The sequence below is a fragment of the Odocoileus virginianus genome, chromosome 28, assembly GCF_023699985.2.
Source record: "Odocoileus virginianus isolate 20LAN1187 ecotype Illinois chromosome 28, Ovbor_1.2, whole genome shotgun sequence".
In the NCBI taxonomy this organism is placed as follows: Eukaryota; Metazoa; Chordata; class Mammalia; order Artiodactyla; family Cervidae; genus Odocoileus; species Odocoileus virginianus.
In genome coordinates this window covers 34,612,964-34,635,489 of record NC_069701.1, presented here as the reverse complement: position 1 = coordinate 34,635,489, position 22,526 = coordinate 34,612,964, and positions in this window count along the sequence as shown.

Below are 22,526 nucleotides of genomic sequence, written 5' to 3'. Positions count from 1 at the left end.
CGCCAGGGAATTCTCTCCAGTTTTATTGAGCTATATAGTTGACGTATGGCATTGTATAAGTTTAAAGACATTTGAACTTTGGCATTTGATGTATGGCATTTAAAGTTTACAATGACTTTTTAAAAAACTTACTATTCTTAATCATTTTATCATTTTTGTGTGTACAATTTAGTGCCGTTAAGAACATTAACATTGTTGTGCAATCACACCATTATCTCCAGAACTTTTTCATCTTCCTAACCTGATCCTCTGCCCATTAAATACTAACTGCCCCTTGCTCCCTGCCCCCAGCCCCTGGAAGCCAGTATTGGACAATACTCTCTGTCTCTATGAATTTGACTACTAGAGATCTCCCGTAAGTAGAATCAGACAGTATTTGTCCTTTGTGCCTGGCTTACTTTACTTAGCATAATGTATTCAGAGTTCATGTGTGTGATAGCATACAACATAATGATTTGACTTAGGTATATTGTTGAACTATTCTTCTTAATTAATTAGTAATAGCAAACCCTTAGGGCGTGCTTACTGCAGGCCAGTTTCTGTGCTAAACACATGGTTTGCACTCCTGTTAGAAACAGTTGTATCCTTTTATCACAATTCCCATTCCCCTGACACAACCATCCTGACTTGTTTTGTGTATGTCCTTGTTTGTGTTTTTGGGATTTCAGGTTGTTTTCTAGACATGTGTTTAAATTTATACTGATGTCAAATCTGCTTGTGTAAATTAGGGTAGGTGCACTTTTTCTTCCAGCCTGTGTCAGTATGATCCATAGGTGTTGCTAGCTATACATCTCCATTGCTTCTCGCTGCTGTAGAGGATTCAGAGAGTGCAGCCGCCGAGTTTCACCTGTCCACTGCCACACGGGAGGGCCTTGGACTGAGGCCTGCCCCCGCCATCACCCCATCCACAGCCTTGCCCCCGCCATCAACCCACTGCTATGATGAGCATCCTCATGAAGATGTCCTTATGTCCCTGCATGAGGGACTTCAGGGTATATCTATATGTAAATTCCCAGGATTATTGATTATTAATAATCATTGATTATTGGTTATTATGGATTATTGATTATGTGGTATAGATACAGGTGGTCTGACTGAGGAAGGCTGCACCACCTACCCATGACCTCCAGTAATGTAGGAAGCTTATAGCCTCACATCCTAACCCATTTGGCATTTCTTAGCTTTTTAATTTTTGCCAAACATGTGGCAAGTAGTATCTCATAAGTTTAATTTGCAATTACTTTGTAACCAGTGAACATCTCTCCATATATTTTTCCTTTCAGTTTCTTACTCTGAAAATGGCCTGTTCCTCTTCTTGGCCCATTTTTCCCCTAGTTTCTTCTCTCTGCCTTGTTGATATGCAGGAGGTCCTGTATTGTTTAGACACTAGTCACTTTTGGGCTTGAGGTATTGCAGTATCTTTTCCCAATCTGTTATCTGGTCATTATCTTCTTTTTAACTTTTTATTTTGTATTGGGGCACAGCAGATTTACAATGTTGTGATAGTTTCAGGTGACAGCGAAGGGACTCAGCCACACACACACAGGTATCCATTCTCCTCCTGGTCAGTATCTTTGACCATTGTGTCATTTGTTTTCCAGAAATCCTGTAGTTGGAGGGATCACGTTAATCTTGAGCCTTATGATTGTGCTTTTGGCATTTTTAAGAAGTCCTTCACCTCTTGTCCGTAAAGACACTATTTGCAGTTCTACTACCAGCAGAGTTTGGGTTTCACAGGTAGGGCTGCAGCTCTTCTGCACACTGGCTCTGTAAGTGATGATCCTTGGGGATCCAGTTGGGTTTGCCTTTGCTTACTCTACTCGCTGGATCTTTATAACAGCTCACCGACGGAGGGGAGGAAACTGGGGGCAAAGGTCAAAATGCTGGCAGGTGGCAGATTCCAAATCTGATTTTGTTTCTTTAAGTGCCAGGTGGCTCTACTATACTACGGATTTCCGGGGCTAGGGTGCAAAGAAGCCTGCGGCTCAGCACACATTTAGATATACGTACAGGTACATATAGATATCGCCTGGAGTCTCTCATTTGGGGACCTAGAATTATTATTATTCCCCACTTGATGGACAGATGAGGCCCTCGGTTTCCTGTCTTGGACCTAGCTCAATCAGAAATGGCAACAAACCCTCAGGAAGGGCCACACTCAAACCCCAGTTTCAATTGGAAGCCCGTTCCCATCTCTCTGACCCCTGCACCACATAGCTACACATGTCCACTCCAAAGTAACCTCTCCTTCCTTTACCTAGGACCTCCTACTTCCTGTCCTCATATTTTGTTCTTATGAATGCTAAGCAGTCATAATCACTGAGAAATCAAGAGTAGTTTCCATGTGCCAGGCACTGCTCTAAGCACTTAACATGTAGACATTCATTTACTATTCACAACAACCCTATGAGGTGGGTGTTATCAATGTACCCATTTTACAGATAAAAAAATTGAGGCCATGGTTCTCAGTGTGAAGTAGCAAAGCAGGGATATGAACCCAGGCCACCAAGCATAGAGCCTGCATTCCAACCGTTGTGTCACATGTCTCTTGTAATACCTTACCCTCTTATCCAGATTGGGTAAAACTCTCAAAACTATAAAATACAGGTAACAGGACAAGGCTCTGACTTTTTTTTTTTCATTAAGAATATTTTTTTCAACTTCTCTTGTAGGCCAGTGGTTAAGAATCTGCCTGCCAATGCAGAAGACGTGGGTTCAGTACCTAGTCCGAGACGATTCCACATGCTGCAGTAACTGAACTCATGCACCGTACCTACCGAAGCCCTCATGCTCAAAAGCTCGCCAACAAGAGAAGCGATTGCAATGAGAAGTCCACTCACTGCAACTAGAGAAAGCCCTCCCCAAGCGATGAAAACCCAGACGCAGTCAAAAATAAGTAAAATAAAAATTTTTATTGAAGTATAGTTGATTTACAACGTTGTGTTAATTTCTGGCATAGAGTGATTCACTTATATTAATACATACATATATGTATATAGAAGTGATATATATTCTTTTTCACATTCTTTTCCATTATGGTTTATTACCAGATGCCAGACTATGGTTCCCTGTGCTATACAGTAAGATCTTGTTGTTTATCCATCCTATATATATAATAGTTTGCATCTGCTAACCCCAAACTCCCAATCCTCCTTGCCCCACTCCCCTGCCCCCTGGCAACCACAAGTCTGACTTTTAGTTTGAGCATCAGTGTAACAGTGATCTGGATTGTTGGTAAGAAGGTAGAATAAGGGGGCCGCCCTTGGCAAGGTTGAGTTTGCCTGGAGAATGGGGAGCTCAGGAGTCAGCAGATAATCTACTGCCATTTGACCTTCTAGCATTCAGAACTTCCTGGGTTTGTCGTCATCACAGTGACATGGTGTGAGTGAAAGACCCTGAATGTCTTGATAAGAAAGCCCACCTGACTCGTGAGGGCTTTCTGTACACCAGAACGTTTTGTTCAGCAAGCATTAACTAACTGTAGAGCTGCAGTTCCCTCCCAGCCACATAGCAGGGTGCTTATCCCTGTTTTTGGCAGAATCTCTTAGTCCCCTTTGTATAGCCAAATCTGTGGGCTGCAGTATGAACGCTTCCAGGGCTGTGCTGGCTCTGTCCTGGCCTTTGTTCTCCTCTCCCATGACCCATTGTTCTCCCATGACCCATACTTGGCTTTCTGCATTGTCATCTTGTTTTTACCCCGTCTTGGCTCTGTTCATCATCGCCATGTTTCCCCCATCCTTCACTCTTGCCTCCAGCTTTCATCTCTTCTCTCTACCTCTTTCTGGCTCACATTCAGAAGGACATCTTATCTACCTGTCCTTTCGCCCTTCTTTCTTCTGTATTCTTTTGTCCTAAACCCACACTGGAGCTGGTTCTGAGCAGTCACTTTTTCCTGCCCTGTCCCCACCTCCCTCCTCCGTACTGACTCCTGAGGCCCCCATTCTCTGGGCAAGCTCAGCCTTGCCAAGGGCAGCCCCGTTATTCTACCTTCTTACCCGCAGTCCAGAGAACCAGGGGAGGAGGGCAGTCCGCCTGACTGTGATAATGCCTCCAAATTGTCTTTTGGTCACGTTTGAATGTAATCAAAAAGATAGATCGGGCTGCTCCTTGCTGTGGTTCTAATCAATGTCTCTTCTGCAGAGAAGGTGACTGGTCATGAATCCTTACTGTTGTCACTTTCCTTTCCAGAGAACAATGTTCTTTACTCAGCTCTTCCAGTTAACCCCGTCACTTCCACCCCTCCTGGCTGACCCCTAGTTAGTCCTCCACCTGATGATGTCTCTGAGCACATTGAATTATGACTCCCACCTTATCAAGCATGTCCTCTTTATCCTTTTTGTTCAGGGCACCTGCTCCGACCACATGTTTTTGAATACCTGAAGTCCTGTGTTGACCCAAGAGACTCACCAGTGAAGTTCTTTCAGGGGCATTGATATACTGCTAAAGGCACGGGTGGGTTAATCTAGCATACACAGATTATTTCCCAACACAAGAGTTAACGCCGGGTACTCCTTGACCCCCTCCTGATTGTGAACACCTTTTGCTGTCAGCGTGTTCTTAGCTTAGCTCATTCTGTCCTTTTCCTTGCAACACTCTCCTGTGGCAACCCCCACAGCTGAGACTGCCTCCAGGGCTTTCGCAGCACAATCCTGAGCATCTTCTGGAATCTGACTTGAGTCCCTGAAGATCCCTCCCTGCTTTCTCTTCTCTGAGACCCCACAGCTGTCCCAGCAATACCAGGGCACTCACATCCTCACCGATTGTTGTTTTTCAGTCACTAAGTTGTATCCGACTCTTGAGACCCCATGGACTGCAGCACACCAGGCTTCCCTGTCCTTCACTATCTCTTAGAGTTTGTGCAAACTCTTGTCAGTGATGCCATCCAGCCACCTCATCCTCTGTCACCCCTTCTCCTTTTGCCCTCGATCTTACCCAGCATCAGGGTCTTTTCCAATGAGTTGGCTCTTTGAATCAGGTGGGCAAAGTATTGGAGCTTCAGCTATCGCTAGGAAAATTTTTTTATCTGCTTCTGTTTTTGTCTCTCTAGGAAGATATTTTTCACCTTCATAGCAAAGGATCACATTTTCAGCATTTGGAGTCCAGATGGGCAGAAGGGAAATGATTTGAGAGCCTTCACGAGTATCTGAATGAGCAAACGTGGAATCTCAGATCTCTCCCTCCCGCTATAGTCACAGGCCACCTTGGTCTGTAGCTGTCCAGTACATATCATAGTTTCCCCTACTAGACTGTAAATTCCTAAAGTGATTGGAGTGGGAGTCTCTGAAAGGACCTACCCTGTCCCCCGCCCCCCAGAATTGGCACTGTTGCAGACTAAGCAATTGCCAAAAGTTGTCAAATAGGCATGGAGGTCAGAAGACACAGTTCTCTGCCCAGGGCAGCAGGGAAACAAGGAAGTTCAGGGATCATGGGGAGAGATCAGAAGCACTTGGGTGTCCATCAACTGGAAAATCCATCTTTTCATGTGCAAGACCCAGAAGAGAAGGCCTAGGCAGTTAAGCCCCAGACCAGGAGTACCTAGTATCTTGGCTCTGGGGGGCCCGGGAGGAACTGAGTATTTGAGGCCCTGGGAGTGTTAATGCTGACCACGCATATCAGGGCTCTTGGCTCCATGAGCCTTTGGCCTCCCTGCTTTCCTGCTGAAGTTAGACAGTGCTGAGTGGACTCTAGGGAAACCCAGGACTGGGGATTCAGGAACCGGGGGAGGACAGCTGTGCCATCCTGAGTGGGAGGGGGGGCCCTTTCCGGACTTCTTGTTCCTGCTCTGAGAAACTGTATCACCACCAATTGGTGTAGTTGCTGACGATGTCCAGATTCATTTCCTATTGCTGCTGCAACAAATTGCCACTTGTGGCAAATTGCCGCTTGGTGGCTTCAAAAAACTCAAGATCATTCACAGTTCTGGAGGTCAGAAGTCTCCAGTGAGTCTCACAGGGGCCAGAAACCATCCTTCTGGAGACTTGGAGAGAAATGGTTCCCTGACTTTGCCAGCTTCTAAAGGCTGCCCACTTGGAGGAGGAAATGGCAACCCACTCCGGTATTCTTGCCCGGAAAATCCCATGGACAGAGGAGCCTGGAGGACTACTCCATGGGGTCGCAAAGAGTTGGACATGACTGAATGACTGAGCAAAGGCTGCCCACGTTCATCAACTCATAACCCCACAATTCCAGCTACTAATTCCATCTTCATATCCCCTCTGACTGAGGCACCTGACTCTCTGATAATGAATGACCTGTGATTCCAGCAGTAGTGCTCAGTTGCTCATTCGTGTCTGACTCTTTGTGGACCCATGGACTATAGCCTCTCTGGCTCCTCTGTCCATGGGATTTCCCAGGCAAAAATACTGGAGTAGGCTGCCATTTCCTACTCTAGGGTATCTTCCCAAACCAGGTGGATTCTTTACCACTGGGCCACTGGGGAAGCCCTGATTTCAGCAGGCCCACTGAGATAATCCCTAGATCCCCAAATCCTTAACTCGATCATACCCACAAGGTCCCTTTTGCCTTGTAAGGTCACATATTCACAGGTACTGGGAAAATGACCGGAACGTCTTTGGGGGGATCACAATGTCCCACAGAAGGATCTACATGGCAATCTAATTCTAATTATGAAATATTTCAAGCTTACAGGAAAGCATAGACAATAATGTAATACTCTGACAACAAAATGACTTGTGAATCTAAACAACAAACCTGCCGGGATACTGCACTGTGCACAGATTGACTTCCTCCAGCAAAGGCTTTGCAGGTTTCTGCTGATTACAGTGCTTATTTATTAGAACATCTGTCTGAATGTCTACATCTGATAGAACTCTTTGACAGATTAACTATTGGTTGGAATAACTATTAACATGCACTTCTCAATACTTAGAGAAATGAAATGTTCCACTTACTGTAAGCTGTTAAAATCCTAATTGTCTCCTTGGAGCCCAGCCCTCCTCTCAAGTTCAGAAACCAGCTCATTTACAAAGGAACAAAACCACACACACACACTGGGTGGGAGACTTATGTACCTATCACCCAGCTTTGCCCGATGTCAACACTGTACCGTGTTTGCTTCTTATGTTTTTAAGTAATAAAATGTTAAAACATTACAGGTTCATTTGAAGGCCCTTGTGTGGCTCTCCCCCACATCTTCCTCGCTTCTAGAAATGAAAGCCCATGGAGACCACACCCAGAGGGCCCTTTGTGTCCAGCTGCTGGTATGGGTTTTACTCTCCAGATGATAGATGGTCAGCCTGCAGAAGTGGGGGTTAAGGTCAACAAGTTCAGTTCAGTTCAGTCACTCAGTCATGTCCAACTCTATGTGACTCCATGGACGGCAGCACGCCAGGCTTCCCTGTCCATCACCAACTCCCGAGCTTAGTCAAACTCATGACCATCGAGTCAGTGATGCCATACAACCATCTCATCCTCTGTCGCCCCCTTCTCCTACCACCTTCAATCTTTCCCAGCATCAGGGTCTTTTCAAATGAGGCAGTTCTTCACATCAGGTGGCCAGAGTATCAGAGTTTCAGCTTCAGCATCAGTTCTTCCAATAAACATTCATGACGGATTGCCTTTAGGATTGACTGGTTGCATCTCCTCACAGTCCAAGGGACTCTCAAGAGTCTTTTCCAATACCACGGTTCAAAAGCATCAATTCATCAATGCTCAGCTTTCTTTGTAGTCCAACTCTTACATCCATACATGACTACTGGAAAAACCACAGCTTTGACTAGATAGACTTTGGTTGGCAAAGTAATGTCTCTGCTTTTTAATATGCTGTCTGGGTTGATTATAGCTTTTCTTCCAAGGAGCAAGTGTCTTTTAATTTCATGGCTGCAGTCACCATCTGCAGTGATTTTGGAGCCCAAGAAAATAAAGTCTCTCATTGTTTCCATTATTTCCTCATCTATTTGCCATGAAGTGATGGGATCAGATGACATGATCTCAGTGTTCTGAATATTGAGTTTTAAGCCAGCTTTTTCACTCTCATCTTGCACTTTCATCAAGAGGCTCTTTAGTTTTTCTTCACTTTCTGCCATAAGGGTAGTGTCATTTGCATATCTGAGGTTATTGATATTTCTCCCAGCAATCTTGCTTCCAGCTTGTGCTTCATCCAGCCTGGCATTTCTCATGATGTATTCTGCATAGAAGTTAAATAAGTAGGGTGACAGTATACAGCCTTGACATACTCCTTTCCCACTTTGGAACCAGTCTGTTTTTCCATGTCCAGTTATAACTGTAGCTTTTTGACCTACATACAGATTTCTTAGGAGGCAGGTCAGTCAGGTGGTCTGGTGTTCCCATGTCTTGAAGAACTTTCCATAGTTTGTTGTGATCCACACAGTCAAAGACTTTGGCATAGTCAATCAAGCAGAAGTAGATGTTTTCCTGGAACTCTCATGCTTTTTTGATGATCCAACGGATGTTGGCAGTTTGATCTCTGGTTCCTCTGCCTTTTCTAAAACCAGCTTGATTATCTGGAGGTTCACGGTTCATGTACTGTTGAAGCCTGGCTTGGAGAACTTTGAGCATTACTTTGCTAGTGTGTGAGATGACTGTAATTGTGTGGTAGTTTGAACACTCTTTGGCATTGCCTTTCTTTGGGATTGGAATGAAAACTGACCTTTTCCAGTCCTGTGGCCGTTGCTGAGTTTTCCAAATTTGCTGGCATGTTGAGTGCAGCACTGTCACTGCATCATCTTATAAGATTTGAAATAGCTCAACTGGAATTCCATCACCTCCACTAGCTTTGTTCATGATGCTTCATAAGGCCCACTTGACTTCACATTCTAGGATGTCTGGCTCTAGGTGAGTGATCACACCATCATGGTTATCAGGGCCATGAAGATCTCTTTTGTATAGTAGAATGAAGAGACAGAGCCAAAGCAAAAACAACACTCATCTGTAGGTGTGACTGGTGATGGAAGTAAAGTCTGATGCTATAAAGAACAGTATGGCATAGGAACCTGGAATGTTAGGTTCATGAATCAAGGAAAATTGGAAGTGGTCAAACAGGAGTTGGCAAGAATGAACATCGACATTTTAGGAATCAGTAAACTAAAATGAACTGGAATGGGTGAATTTAACTCAGATGACCATTATATCCACTACTGTGGCAAGAATCCCTTAGAAGAAATGGAGTAGCCATCATAGTCAACAAAAGAGTCCAAAATGCAGTACTTGGATGCAATCTCAAAAACAACAGAATGATCTCTTCATTTCCGAGGCAAACCATTAATATCACAGTAATCCAAGTCTATGCCCCAACCAGTAATGCTGAAGAAGCTGAAATTGAATGGTTCTATGAAGACCTACAAAACCTTCTAGAACTAACACCCAAAAAAGATGTCCTTTTCATTATAGGGGACTGGAATGCAAAAGTAGGAAGTCAAGAGATAACTGAAGTAACAGACAAATTTGGCCTTGAAGTACAAAATGAAGCAGGTCAAAGGCTAATAGAGTTTTGCCAAGAGAACACACTGGTCATAGTAAACACCCTCTTCCAACAACACAAGAGAAGAATCTACACTTGGACATCACCAGATAGTCAACAGCGAAATCAGATTGATTACATTCTTTGCAGCCAAAGATGGAGAAGCTCTATACAGTCAGCAAAAACAAGACCCAGAGCTGACTGTGGCTCAGATCATGCACTCCTTATTGCCAAATTCTTACTGAAATTGAAGAAAGTAGGGGAAACCACTAGACCATTCAGGTATGACCTAAATCAAATCCCTTATGATTATACAATGGAAGTGAGAAATAGATTCAAGGGATTAGATCAGATAGACCGAGTGCCTGATGAACTATGGATGGAGGCTCATGACACTGTACAGGAGGCAGTGATCAAGACCATCCCCAAGAAAAAGAAATGCAAAAATGCAAAATGGTTGTCTGAGGATGCCTTACAAATAGCTGAGAAAAGAAGAGAAGCTAAAGGCAAAGGAGAAAAGGAAAGATGCACCTATTTGAATGCAGAGTTCCAGAGAATAGCAAGGAGAGATGAGAAAGCCTTTCTCAGTGATCAGTGCAGAGAAGTAGAGGAAAATAATAGAATTGGAAAGACTAGAGATCTCTTCAAGAAAACTAGAGATACCAAGGGAACATTTCATGCAAAGATGGACTCAGTAAAGGACAGAAATGGTGTGGACCTCACAGAAGCAGAAGATATAAAGAAAAGGTCAACAAGCCAGAGTGGAAATTGTGGCAGTGTCGCTTCTTGGCTGGTGTGACCCCTTGGAGGTCAGTCAGTCTCTTTGCTCCTGCTTCCTCATCTCTGAAACCAATGCAGTACTTAGATTTATCAAGAGAACTAGTTGAGATAAGATTTGGAAAATTTGCTTGGAACACGAACGGCATTCACTGAGCTGCCATCACACTCCTGTTTGCTTGAAGGTATTAACCGTGTAGGAGAGTGGTACAGGAAGGAGAGAGGATCTACAGCTCCAGAGGTCTGTGGGCGGATCCTTTCCCGGCTGACTGCAGAACGTTCCCTGCAGAAATTCCGAAATTCCGGAGAGGGGAGGAGAAAGCACGGTGGGTGGTGGGAACTTCCCTGCAGCTCAGCCTCCCGGGGAGCAGTGAGGAACCCTGAACACCACCTTTCCAGAGGCTGGGACTCCGGTTTTCTGTCCCCTCCCCCGCCATGTAGCCTGGCCGCCCACCGTTCCCCCCCAACCCCAGCACCCGCACTAGTCCATCAGCAGGAAGTGAGCTGAGAGAGCTGGCAGGGCAGGGATCAGGGACCTTAGGATCTTGGATCCTCCCATTACCATCCTCCCCTTACTCTGTGCTGCTCTAGGCAGGCTCTTCCTCTGATTCATCTTTGCCTCCTGCCCCCACCCCCGCCCCCGCCCCATCCTCCTCCATGTCGCTGCACCTGGCCTCTGGAAGCCCAGCAGGGGTTCAGGTTTCCCTTCCCACCATAGGAGGATCCCAGAGTGGCATTTGCTGACTGTTGGCTGTGGGCCCTTCATGGCCCAGGATTACTTGTGCTTCCAAGAAGAGGCTCAGACACCAGGAGCCTGGGGACAGCGGGTTCCCTGTGAACACAGAACGTACAGAATGTCCTATTCACAGATGAGGGCTCAGAACACCGGCCCTCAGGGAATTGGTTGAGATACAGGGACACAAAAGCAGTTAGTGGCAGAGCTGAGACCAGAGTCCAGTCTCCTGACTTGATTCACTGTCCGTTGTCTTCTCCACCCCCGCCTACCATCAGTACTGGGGGGGACCTCCCAGCCCCCGAGTTCATGAGTCCAGGGTGGTAGCTTTGACTTCTCATGTGATCAAGACCAGACCCAGGGCTGATGAGAGGGAAAGCCCACTGCAGTGGGGAGGGCTCGCATCAGCCATTCCCCAAGTCTTCCCTTGCCAGAACCCACAAGCCCTCCCCAGCTCCCAGCTGAAGCCCCAGGCAGAGGCATGTTCCTCCTCCCTTCACCTGAATCTCCAGCCCCAGGAGGCAAAAACTCCACAGGGAGGCCTCCAAAGGGAGACACTCCCCGCCTTTATAAGCAAAGTTCAGATCTTCTTGTCTCTAAAGTGAACACGACTCATATTACAGTAAGGAATGCATTCAGTTGCAAAAAAAAAAAAAAAGACCACCAATAGTTTTATTTTTAAATTTCATTCATTTATTTATTTAGGCTATGCTGGATCTTTGTTGCTGTGTGCAGGGTTTTCTCCTGTTACAGCAAGTGGGAGCTACTCTCTAGTTGCAGTGCACAGGCTTCTCCTTGGGGTGCCTTCTCTTGTTGTAGAGCATGGACTCTAGGCACAAAGGCTTCAATAGTTGCAGCACATGGGTTCAGTAGTTGTGGCACATGGGTTTAGTTGCTCCATGGCCTGTGGAATCTTCCTGGATGGGAATCGAACCCATGTCCTCTGCACTGGCAGGTAGATTCTTAACCACTGGACCACCAGGAAGTCCCCTGACCAGCAATGTTTTAAAGAAAGAGTAAAGAAGATGATAAGGTTCTGAGTTCCTAGGTTTCCCCTCATCATTTCAAGATGATTGCAGCAGCCCCACACATCACATCACATCACATCCTCACACCATGTTCAGGAGCAGAAAGCAGGTGATGATGTCAGGCAGTTTCTTCCCCCAGCTTCCCCCTTATCAACAAGTAAAGATTGTTTTCAAGAACCCAACAGCTGACCTCACATCACTGGCCAAATAAGGGTTATAAAGCCCTCCCCAGCAAAGCCAGGAAATGCGTATCTGGCCATCCCAGGCTTTACAGTAAGAAGAATACAGGACGAAAGATTTGGGCAATGACTCTGGCTTAGGCAAACAAAAGTACCTTTCTCAGTTAACCAGTTTGAGAACTCCTGGGTTTGAGTAATTTGAGCTGGGTTAAAAATTCACATCATTCTCTGATGAGAAAACCAGAGATTAACCTGCAAAGTTGAGGAAAAGTCATCTGGTTTGGATGAGAGAAGAGAGAATTTAAACCTTATCCCTGAGTGAGACAGAAAACTTCCTGATGAGACATTACTTTTGGGTGGTGTTCCAGTTGTCAATTGCCGTGTAACAAACCACCCTCAAATGTAGTGGCTTAAAAGGTTAAGTAACTATCTTTCACCATCTGGGACTTGACTGGGCTCAGCAGGGCAGTTCTTACTTGGGGTCTCATGAGATTGCAGGATGGCTTGAAGCCATTTGAAGTTGTGTTTACTTAAATGTCTGGTTTCTGGGCCAGGACAGCTAAAATAGCTAGTTGTTGTTCAGTTACTAAGTTTTGTCAGACTTTGCAACCCCATGGTCTGCAGCATGCCAGGTTTCCCTCTACCATCTCCTGGAGTTTCCTCAAACTCATGTCTATTGAGTCGGTGATGCCATCCAACCATCTCATCCTCTGTTGCCCCCTTCTTCTCCTTCCCACAATCTTTCCCAGCATCAGGGTCTTTTCCAGTGAGTTGGCTCTTCGCATCAGGCAGCCAAAGTATTGAAGCTTCAGCTTCAACATCAGTCATTCCAATGAATATTCAGCATTGATTTCCTTTAGTATTGACTGGTTTAATCTCCTTGCTGTCCAAGGGGCTCTCTAGAGATCTCATCTATTAATTTATCTACAATAAATAGTTAAGGGACACACAAAACAAAAAGATACCCAATGTTATGTCAAAAACATTAAACCCAATGGTTGGAGGAAGTAAAAGTACAGAGTTGCTAGAATGTGTTCAAAAACTTAAGATTATCAACTGAAAATAATCATGAACATATAAACCTCATAGTAACCACACACATGTATATATATAAACCTCATAGTAATCACAAGCCAAAAATCTATAATTATAATAGATACAAACAAGACAGAATAGAATCCAAACATAACACTAAGGAAAGTTATCAAATCACAAGGAAAGAGAGCAAAAGAAAAAGAAAGAAGAAAAAAAGAATTACAAAAACAAATGGAAAATGATTAACCAAAATGGCAATATAAGGGTATATTTAATACCAATCAATAATTACTTTAAATGTAAATGGACTAAATGTTCCAATCAAAAGACACAGAGTGACTGAAGCAACCTAAGTGCCTGTCAGTTGGTGAATGGATAATGAAGATACACAATGGAATATTATTCACTCATAAAAAAGAATGAAATCTTGGGGGAATTTGCTGATGGTCCAGTAGTTAGGACTCTGTGCTCTCACTGTCAAAGGCTGGGATTCAATCCCTGGTTGGGGAGCTAAGATCACAAAAGTTGAGCAGCATGCCCCCCCCCAAAAAAAGAATGAAATCTTGCCATTTGGGGCAGCATAGGTGGATCTAGAGGGTATCGTGCTAAGTAATGTCGAACAAAGAAAATGCTGTACCAGTTCACTTATACGTGGAGTCTAAAAGCAAAACAAATGAACAGACATAACAAAACAGAAAGCGTCATAGATACAGAGAACAAACAGAGGTTTGCAGAAAGGTAGGGGAGTGAAGAAAGGAAAGACATAGGTGGGGGAGATTAGAGGTACAGACTTTCAGTTGCAAAACAAATGAGTCATGGGTATGAAATACATTGTGCAGGGAAAGAAGTCAATCATTATGTCATATCTTTGCACGGCGGCAGACGGTGACTAGACTTACTGTGGTGATCATTAGAAACATCAAATCACTACACTGTGCTCAAGGAACTAACATAGGATTGTAGGTCAATTATACTTCATTAAAAAAATAAAACAAACTAAAAAAGCTACATTGAAAAGTGTTTGTAGCAACAAGGATGGACCCAGAGATTGTCATACTGAGGGAAGTGTCAGACGGAGAAAGAGAACTATTGCATGATATCACTTGAATGTGGAATCAAAAAAAAGAAATGAACTCATCTACAAAACAGAAATAGAGTTCCAGATGTAGTAAACAGGCTTATGGTTACCAGGGGGTAAGGGGGGAGGGATAAACTGAAAGATCAAGATTGACACATACACATTACCATACATAAAATAAATAACTAATAAGGACCTACTCTATAGCACAGGGATCTCTGCTCAGTACTCTGTGATGGCCTATAGAGTAAGAGAATATTAAAGAGTGGATTGTATATATATACACATATAACTGAATCACTTTGCAGTATACCTGAAACTGACACAATACTGTAAATCAACTATACTTCAATAAAAGTTTTTAAAAAATTTAAAAAGATAATACACTGGTGTTTTAAAAATATCATTTCCTCAAGTGTGAGTCATATAGGGATATCAAGGAGAAAGGACAATGGCAACTACCTGGAGTCATTCGTGCTCAGATGGAATCAAATACCAGCTGTGTACATTCTTAATATTTGCTCCTCAAACACCTTAATAAGCGGCACCACTGACACATCATATGTCTCTCCTAGACAGCAGTAGCTGGACAAAAAGGAAAAACCCAAACATAGCTGACGTGTGTGCTAACAAGGCATTCTAAAATTTTCCTTGGTGCATGGACAATGCACCTTGACCCTGCAGTACTCCAGTCTGTAGTGTTCGAACTCCACTGTAACCCAGTTTGTTACCATATCCAAGTATAACACTTATCACAGCATGTCTGCCAAAACCTACCCACTAAAGACAGTGTGAAGCTGAATACATGGTTATATTGTCAAAATTATACTGATTTTTGTCCCCTAACATACAGTTAGTTCATGAATAACTGGGGTGTTTTTTTATATTAAAAAGGTGATCCATTTTGGAGAAATGAAAATACAACTGGAGGATGTCAAACGTCTCTCTTTCCATGTGTTCTCGCCACTTGACTAGCTTGGACTTCCTCACTGCTTGGCTGAACTTCTTTCAAGGCAGCTGGCCTCACTCTAAACAAGTGTCCAAAAGACAGGCTCCATCAGAGCCTGCAAGGCTGTTTACGGCCACACCCTGGAAGACCTAGAACGTCTCTTCCACCTCAGACGGAAGACCTACTCACACTCAAGTTGGAAGAGGGGTAACTGGACTCCAGCTCCTGACAGGAGGGAGGGAAGGACTTGATGGCTGCCTTGGGGATGGGGAGTAAAAGGTGACCTCAATGTAGCTACGCTTCAGTGAGCAGAAGAGGGACGTGAGCCTCGGCTGGAGGCACAGAGCGGTCCTGAGGGCAGGAGTCATGTTGGGAGAGGCACTTGGAGGGTCCAGAGGGAAGCGTTGCTGCTGAAACGCTGACCCAGCCCGCAGGGCTCCCCAGTAGCGAGTCCTTGAGCAACCGGTTCTGAGCGTGTTTGATCCTGAGAAACTGCCAACAAAGGAAGTGTAGCCAAATCTCCCCCAAGACTCACGGTGCTTGTGCTAAGTCGCTTCAGTCGTGTCTGACTGTGACTCTATGGACCGTAGCCCACCAGGCTCCTCTGTCCATGGGAATCTCCAGACGAGAATACCAGAGTGGGTTGCCATGCCCTCCTCCAGGAGATCTTCCACACGTGGGAATCAAACCCGCATCTCTTATGTCTCCTGCATTGGCAGGCGGGTTCTTTACCACTAGTGCCACCTGGGAAGCCCAAAACTCACAGGGGGTAAGAAATTATCCTGTGGGAGAAGCCTAAAAACAGAGACGGTGAAGGGCCATTCATGGCTGGGAAGGGAATGATTATTTGTGGTCAGAAGCTGCGTGCTTGGAAAGCGATCTTCTGGTTGAGCAGGCAAAGGTGGAGGAGGCCCAGATTGGAAGTTTGAGACTAACATTTACACGCTGCCATATTTGAAACAGATAACCAGCAAGGATCTACTTACTAGACAGCACGGGGAACTCTGCTCCATATTCTGTAATAACCCAGATGGGAAAAGAACTTGAAAAAGGATACGTGGAGCCTGGTATGCTCCAGTCCATGGGGTCGCAATGAGTTAGAGATGACTAGGCAGCTGAACACATATGTGCAAAACTGAATCACTTTATTGTACACCTGAAACCAACACAACATTGTTAATCAGCTATACTCCAATATAGAACAGAAATTAAAGTAAGAAGAAGAAGCTGAGTGCCTCGGGACCACTAGTGACACCACAGGCTCCTATCTCTCTTGGCGTTTGCTCTTCTCTCGTACAGCCTTTATACTAAATCCAGGCCTGGGCTTGTTTTTATACAACCAAGAACTGAGATTGGTTTTAAAGGATTGCAAGAAAAGAGGGAGGAAGGGAGGCAGAATATACCGCAGGGATGTAACTGGCCCTCAAAGTCTAAAATATTTCCTATCTGCTCATTTACAGAATAGGTTTGAGGACCCATGCTTTAGACAAAAGTGCCCTGGTTGTAGATGAGATCTGAGCTGATTTTAGGTGTCAGCAAGAAAGTTATTCTAGGACTTGCCTGGTGGTCCAGTGGCTAAGACGCCACACTTCCAATGCAGGTGTCCTGGATTCGATCCCTGGATGGGGAACCAGATCCCACATGCTGCAGCAAAGACCTAGTAGAGCCAAATTAAAAAAAAAAAAAAAATTATCCCCTCTTAAACTCTCTTCCAACCCTGCTTTCTTCTAGGAGCAAGCTCAGTTGGGTGTGGGAACATCTTGCAAGCAGGACTGACATTTGAGAATCTCCTTTTGGAACAAAGGAGATTCTCAAACTATCTAGCTAGAATTGCAAGCTATTGTTTGGTTTTCATTGTATTTATTTTTATCACCAATATCTATTTATGGTAATTGTTAGAAAACGCTGCGGGAAGAAAGAGCCACCTCTAAGGACCGTTGATGAAGGCCTTTATTGGGCGATCGCTCTCGGGCAGAACTCCCGGGGGCGGGTGAGTGAAGAGACAAAGGGAGTCTGCAACCTGCGGGAAGGGGGGCGGCACCTATATACCCTGGCGGATATGGAAGCGGCGGGACCTTTTCGAATACGCTTGGAGTCAGGCTCTAGGGTGCTGATTGGCCTTTTGTCCCGTGTCGGTTTTTCTTGATTGGCCGGAGTCTTGGCACCTTCGTGTCCATCAGTCTGCCTGGCAACGGGCTGCTGATTGGTGGATGTCTGTCCCTGGTACTTATCTGGGACCTTTTGGCGGGGACAGTCAGTGTGACCTTTCAGTAATTATATTGATTTTTCATCTAATTATGTAGATTTCCCTTTTAGATAAAGCCACTATGTCGAAAATGAGACAACTTAAAATATTAAATAGAAAATAATAGAAGTAGCATACTGAAATGGCAAATGCAGTGAGGGTGATGTGTGTGATTGTGTTTCAATGCAGGGGTTTCTGACGTTGTGCCTTTATCCTTCTTCTCAGCCCTCTTTCCCGTTCCCTCTGCAGGTTTCCTAGTTCTCCCCACTCAGGCCGTCCACTCCCAAGAGCCATTTATGCTGATGACCTCCAAGCCCACATCACCAGTTCAGCTCCCCCTGAGCCCTAGAACAGAGAATCAACCACCAGTGGGATAGCTCCACACTGATGATCCATGGGCACCTAAACTAGAAAGTTTCCAAAAGCAAACTCCTGGTGACCCCGCCTCTTCTTTCTGTGTTCACATCCCAAGGAAAAGCATCTTTATTGGCTCAGAGCCCCATGAGTCCTCCCTTCCTGGACCGTACATCTGAACCATCTCCATGACCTATTGTTGATTCTACTCCTTAAATACCTTTTGATCCTGTCCATGTGTCCTTCCTGCCACTGCCAAACTCTGGGCCCGCCATCTCACACCTGGATATACTCTGGCTATAACAGACTCCCCCGGCCATCTGGAGTGATCTTTCTAAACTTCAACCCCACTCTTCTTGTTGTCACTGCCTTCAGGATAGAGTTCAAAGTCTTCTGGTTCAAACAGGAGTCCTGCATGGCCCAGCCCCTCCCCACCCAGGCTCAGCTTCCAGGCTCGGCTCTCCTGAAATACACTGAACTCTTCAACTTGCTAAATATGTGCTATTCCTCTTCAGCCTGAGGCCCCTGCATCTGTGTTTCCTCTTCTTAGAAGTCTTGATATCCAGCCTGTGTTAATTCCCACTCACCCTACAGGGCTCCAGAGGACCACTGATTCCCATAAAACAACTTCAGGAATTTATAGGCAGGGCTTCCCACATGGCACAGTGGTAAAAAAAAATATGCCCGCAATGCAGGAGACACAGGTTCAACCCCTGGGTTGGGAAGATCCCCTGGAGAAGGAAATGGCAACCCACTTCCAGTATTCTTGCCTGGGAATTCCCATGGACAGAGGAGCCTGGCGGGTTACAGTCCAAGGGATTGCAAACATTTGGACGCAACTGAGTATGCACTTGTGCATGCATCCGCTATCGCCCACCCATCTGTGCTGTCCAACAAATGAAACATTTTTAACAAAATAGGAAAAGAAGTCAGTTTATGAAACATATAAATGAGAAGAAAACAAAAAATGCCCCCTTGTCTCCCAATCCCCTGCTTCTTCACCCCTGGCCCTGGGCAGAGGGCTGTAACTGGTCTAGTCTCATTTTTTTCCTTCACAGTGGGTGTGGTTCCCAGGGGACAGCAGTTCCATTCAGCTTCCCAGCCCCCGATCCTGGAGGAGAACCAGAGAAACGGGGTTGGGCCTGAAAGAGCCATCTGAAGCAGACAGATGTAAATTCAAGTCTGCGGTCCCGTCTCCAGCCAGGGCTAACCCTCCCCACCCCTTGACAGCTTCTCCGGTTGGAAGAGAACCTGATTCTTGCTCGTGTGCCCTCCAAGCCAAGGTCTCAGGTACAGCGTGATCCTTTCCCACTCCTGCCCCCAAATGAGGCACCACCGCACGGTGGTTAGATCACGGGTTCTTGAGTCAGACAGACATGGTTCAAGGGTCCGCTTAGTACGTGACCTCGAGCAAGTTGCATAACCTGAAGCCACACGGCTTACTGAGAAGAAAAACAATGGGACAATGAATGTTTGGCACTTACACAATCGGGTCTGTGGGAAGCAAATGTCAGCCATTATCATCATTAACTTTTTATTAAAAAAAAAATCACTACAGAAAAATTGACTTACATTATGCATGATTCTTTGAATTTTAGCACCTGTATAGATTCACATCCCTGGAGAAGGAAATGGCAGCCCACTCCAGTATTCTTGCCTGGAAAATTCCATGGATAGAGGAACCTGGTGGGCTACAGTCCATGGGGTTGCAAAGAGTTGGAATTGACTGAGTGATAAACATATAGATTCTTATAGCTATCTCCATAATCAGACACATAACCGCTCTGTTCTTTAACCTCCCTCATGAAAAACCAAACCACTCTTCTGCTCTGCGGTACCCTGACCCCTACTCATAACCTCCAACAGTCACTGATCTACCCTCCCTCCCCATCCTTCTGTTCTCAAGAATTTCAGATAAATGGAATCTCACAGTATACAAACATTTAAGACTGGCTTCTCTCAGTCAGCATAAACACCATTGTGATTCATCCAAGTGGGGTGAATCAATGCTTCCTTCCTTTTTCTTGCACAGGAGTACATACTTGCTGAAAATTGCTTTCTCTTTTTTCATCTCAACCAACTGTTCAGGTCAGATAAATACAAATAGATAAATACAAATAGTCTTGACCTAGAAGTCACTTTCCATAGGGAAGCTGGTAGCCCCATATTTTGTCGGGTCCTCTTCCTATTGACCCCTCATAAGTCCTCCTGAAAGAAGGGCCCTGAGGCTAAATGTACATTTAAAAAAATAATAATTTTATTTACTAATATTTATTTATTTACTTTTGGCTGTGCTGGGTCTTTGTTGCTGCGAGGGCTTTTCTCTAGTTGCGGTGCACAGATTTCTCATTGCGTGACTTCTACTGTTGTACAGGCTCTGAGAGTTCAGGCTTTGCTAGTGGCAGCTCCAGAGCTCTAGAGTACAGGCTCAGTAGTGACAGGGCACGGGTTTATTTGCCCCACAGCATATGAGATCTTCCCATACCAGGGACCGAACCCAAGTCTCCTGCACTGGCAGGTAGATCTTTGCCACTGAGACACCAAGGAAGCCCAGTCTAAATGTACAGTGTGCTGGAGAGAAAAATCACAGGTCCTCTGGATGGTGGCAAATGGAAGACCCTAAAGGGCTGGTAGACGGTGTCTGGGAAATACGATTCTGAGCCTGGAACTCCTTAGGCTTCATGAACAACAATTTGCAGCCAACTGGCCAGGCAGAGTCAGGTGGCCAGTTCTCCCATTCCCCATCCTCACTATACAATCACGGGGTGGAAAGGCTGGTGCCCGTGGGTGGGAGGAGAATTCCAGAGACCGAGAAGAGGGGGAGACTGAGCAGGAGAAAGAGGTTGTTTGTGGCTCTGAATAGCATCCTTCTTTGCACTGTTTTCTTCCTCCTGATTGGCTTGGGGGCACATCCCAGCCACTCCCTTGGCTCTCATTCGGACTTATTATTGTTATTATTATCCTTTCTTAGCACCATTAGAGAACAGATATGACACTGCAGCTGTGAAATTAAAAGATGCTTGCTCCTTGGAAGAAAAATGATTTCAAACCTAGGCAGGGCATTAAAAAGCAGAGACATCATTTTGCCAACAAAGCTATGCTTTTTCCAGTAGTCATGTACGGACGTGAGAGCTGGACAAATAGAGAAGGCTGAGTGCCAAAGAATTGATGCTTTCAAAGTGTGGTGCTAGAGAAGGCTCTTGAGAGACTCCGCAAGGAGATCAAACCAGTCAATCCTCAAGGAAATCAACACTGAATATTTATTGAAAGGACTGATGCTGAAGCTGAAGCTCCAATACTTTGGCCACTTGAAACAAAGAGCCGACTCGTTGGAAAAGACCCTGATGCTGGGAAACGTTGAGGGCAGGAGGAGAAGGGGGTGACAGAGGATGAGATGGTTGGATGGCATCATCAACTCAATGAACACGACTTTAAGCAAACTCCGGGAGAGAGTGAACGAGGGAAGCCTAGCGTGCTGCAGTTCGTGGGGTCACAAAGAGTCAGATGTGACTGAGGCTGAACAACAACATGACACTGGCCTCTGAGTTGCCCATGTTCTCAATCGCTCAGTCGTGTCCAACTCTTTGTGATCCCATGAACTGTAGCCCGCCAGTCTCCTCTATCCGTGGACTTTCCTGGGCAAAAATACCGGAGTGGGTTGTCACTTCCTACTCCAGGGGATCTTCCACATACTCTGAATTGCCCTAGGAATGTCTTTTGTGTCTTTTGTCTGTCCTTCTGTGCATTCCTGGGTGGTCTAGAGCAGAATATTAGAGCAACTGCTCATGGGAGAGGGAGAAAGAGAGAAGGAGAGATTGTCTTTGATTTCTAACAGCAAAGTCCATGCCCAAGCCTCAGAGTCTTCCCAGTGCCTCTCGGGCCCTCGGGGGATACACCACGGAAGTGGCGCTCACAGGTGACCCAGTTCTGTTTGCTAGGGAGCTTGTGAGCGCTGGTTCAGGGGAAATAAGCTTGTCTTGGGTTGCAGAGCAAAGTTAGCTGTGAGGCTGGGCTGTGGCCAGCTGGTCTGTGCGTCCCAGCTGGGGCTGAGGCCAGCTTTCACTTCCTTTGGAAATAACACACACTGGGCCTCAGAAGCTACTGCAATATTCATAGATCCAAAATTCCCTGGGGAGTTTTGGTAGATGGATTTTCTGAGCAGTAGTTCAGTAATATGATACTCAAAGTTAGAGCTTTCTGACCTAGAGAACAAAGATTACAATCCCAAGAATCCTAACAGCCAGAAGCACAAAGCAGTGAGACCAAGTGTGTGACTTAGAAAATACATTCTCTCTTACAAATGAACTCACTTACAAAACAGAGAGTCACAGACTTAGAACACGAACTCATGGTTCCTGGGGCGGGGGGCAGGGGGTGGTGCAGAGGGGGCGGGACGGGGCTATGGATAGATGAATAGTTAAGAATTTTGGGAATTCCCAGGTGGCTCTGGTAAAGAACCAGCCTACAAAAGGAGGAGATGTAAGAGACACAGTTTCGATCCCTGGGTCCGGAAGACCCCCTGGGGAGGGACATGGCAACCCACTCCAGTATTCTTGCCTGAAGCATCCCATGGACAGAGGAGCCTGGTGAGCTACAGTCCATAGAGTCGCAAGGAGTCGGACACGACTGAAGCGACTTAGCATGCACTGTTGTATTTAAAATGGATAATCAACAAAAACCTATTGTATTGGCCACGGAACTCTGCTCAG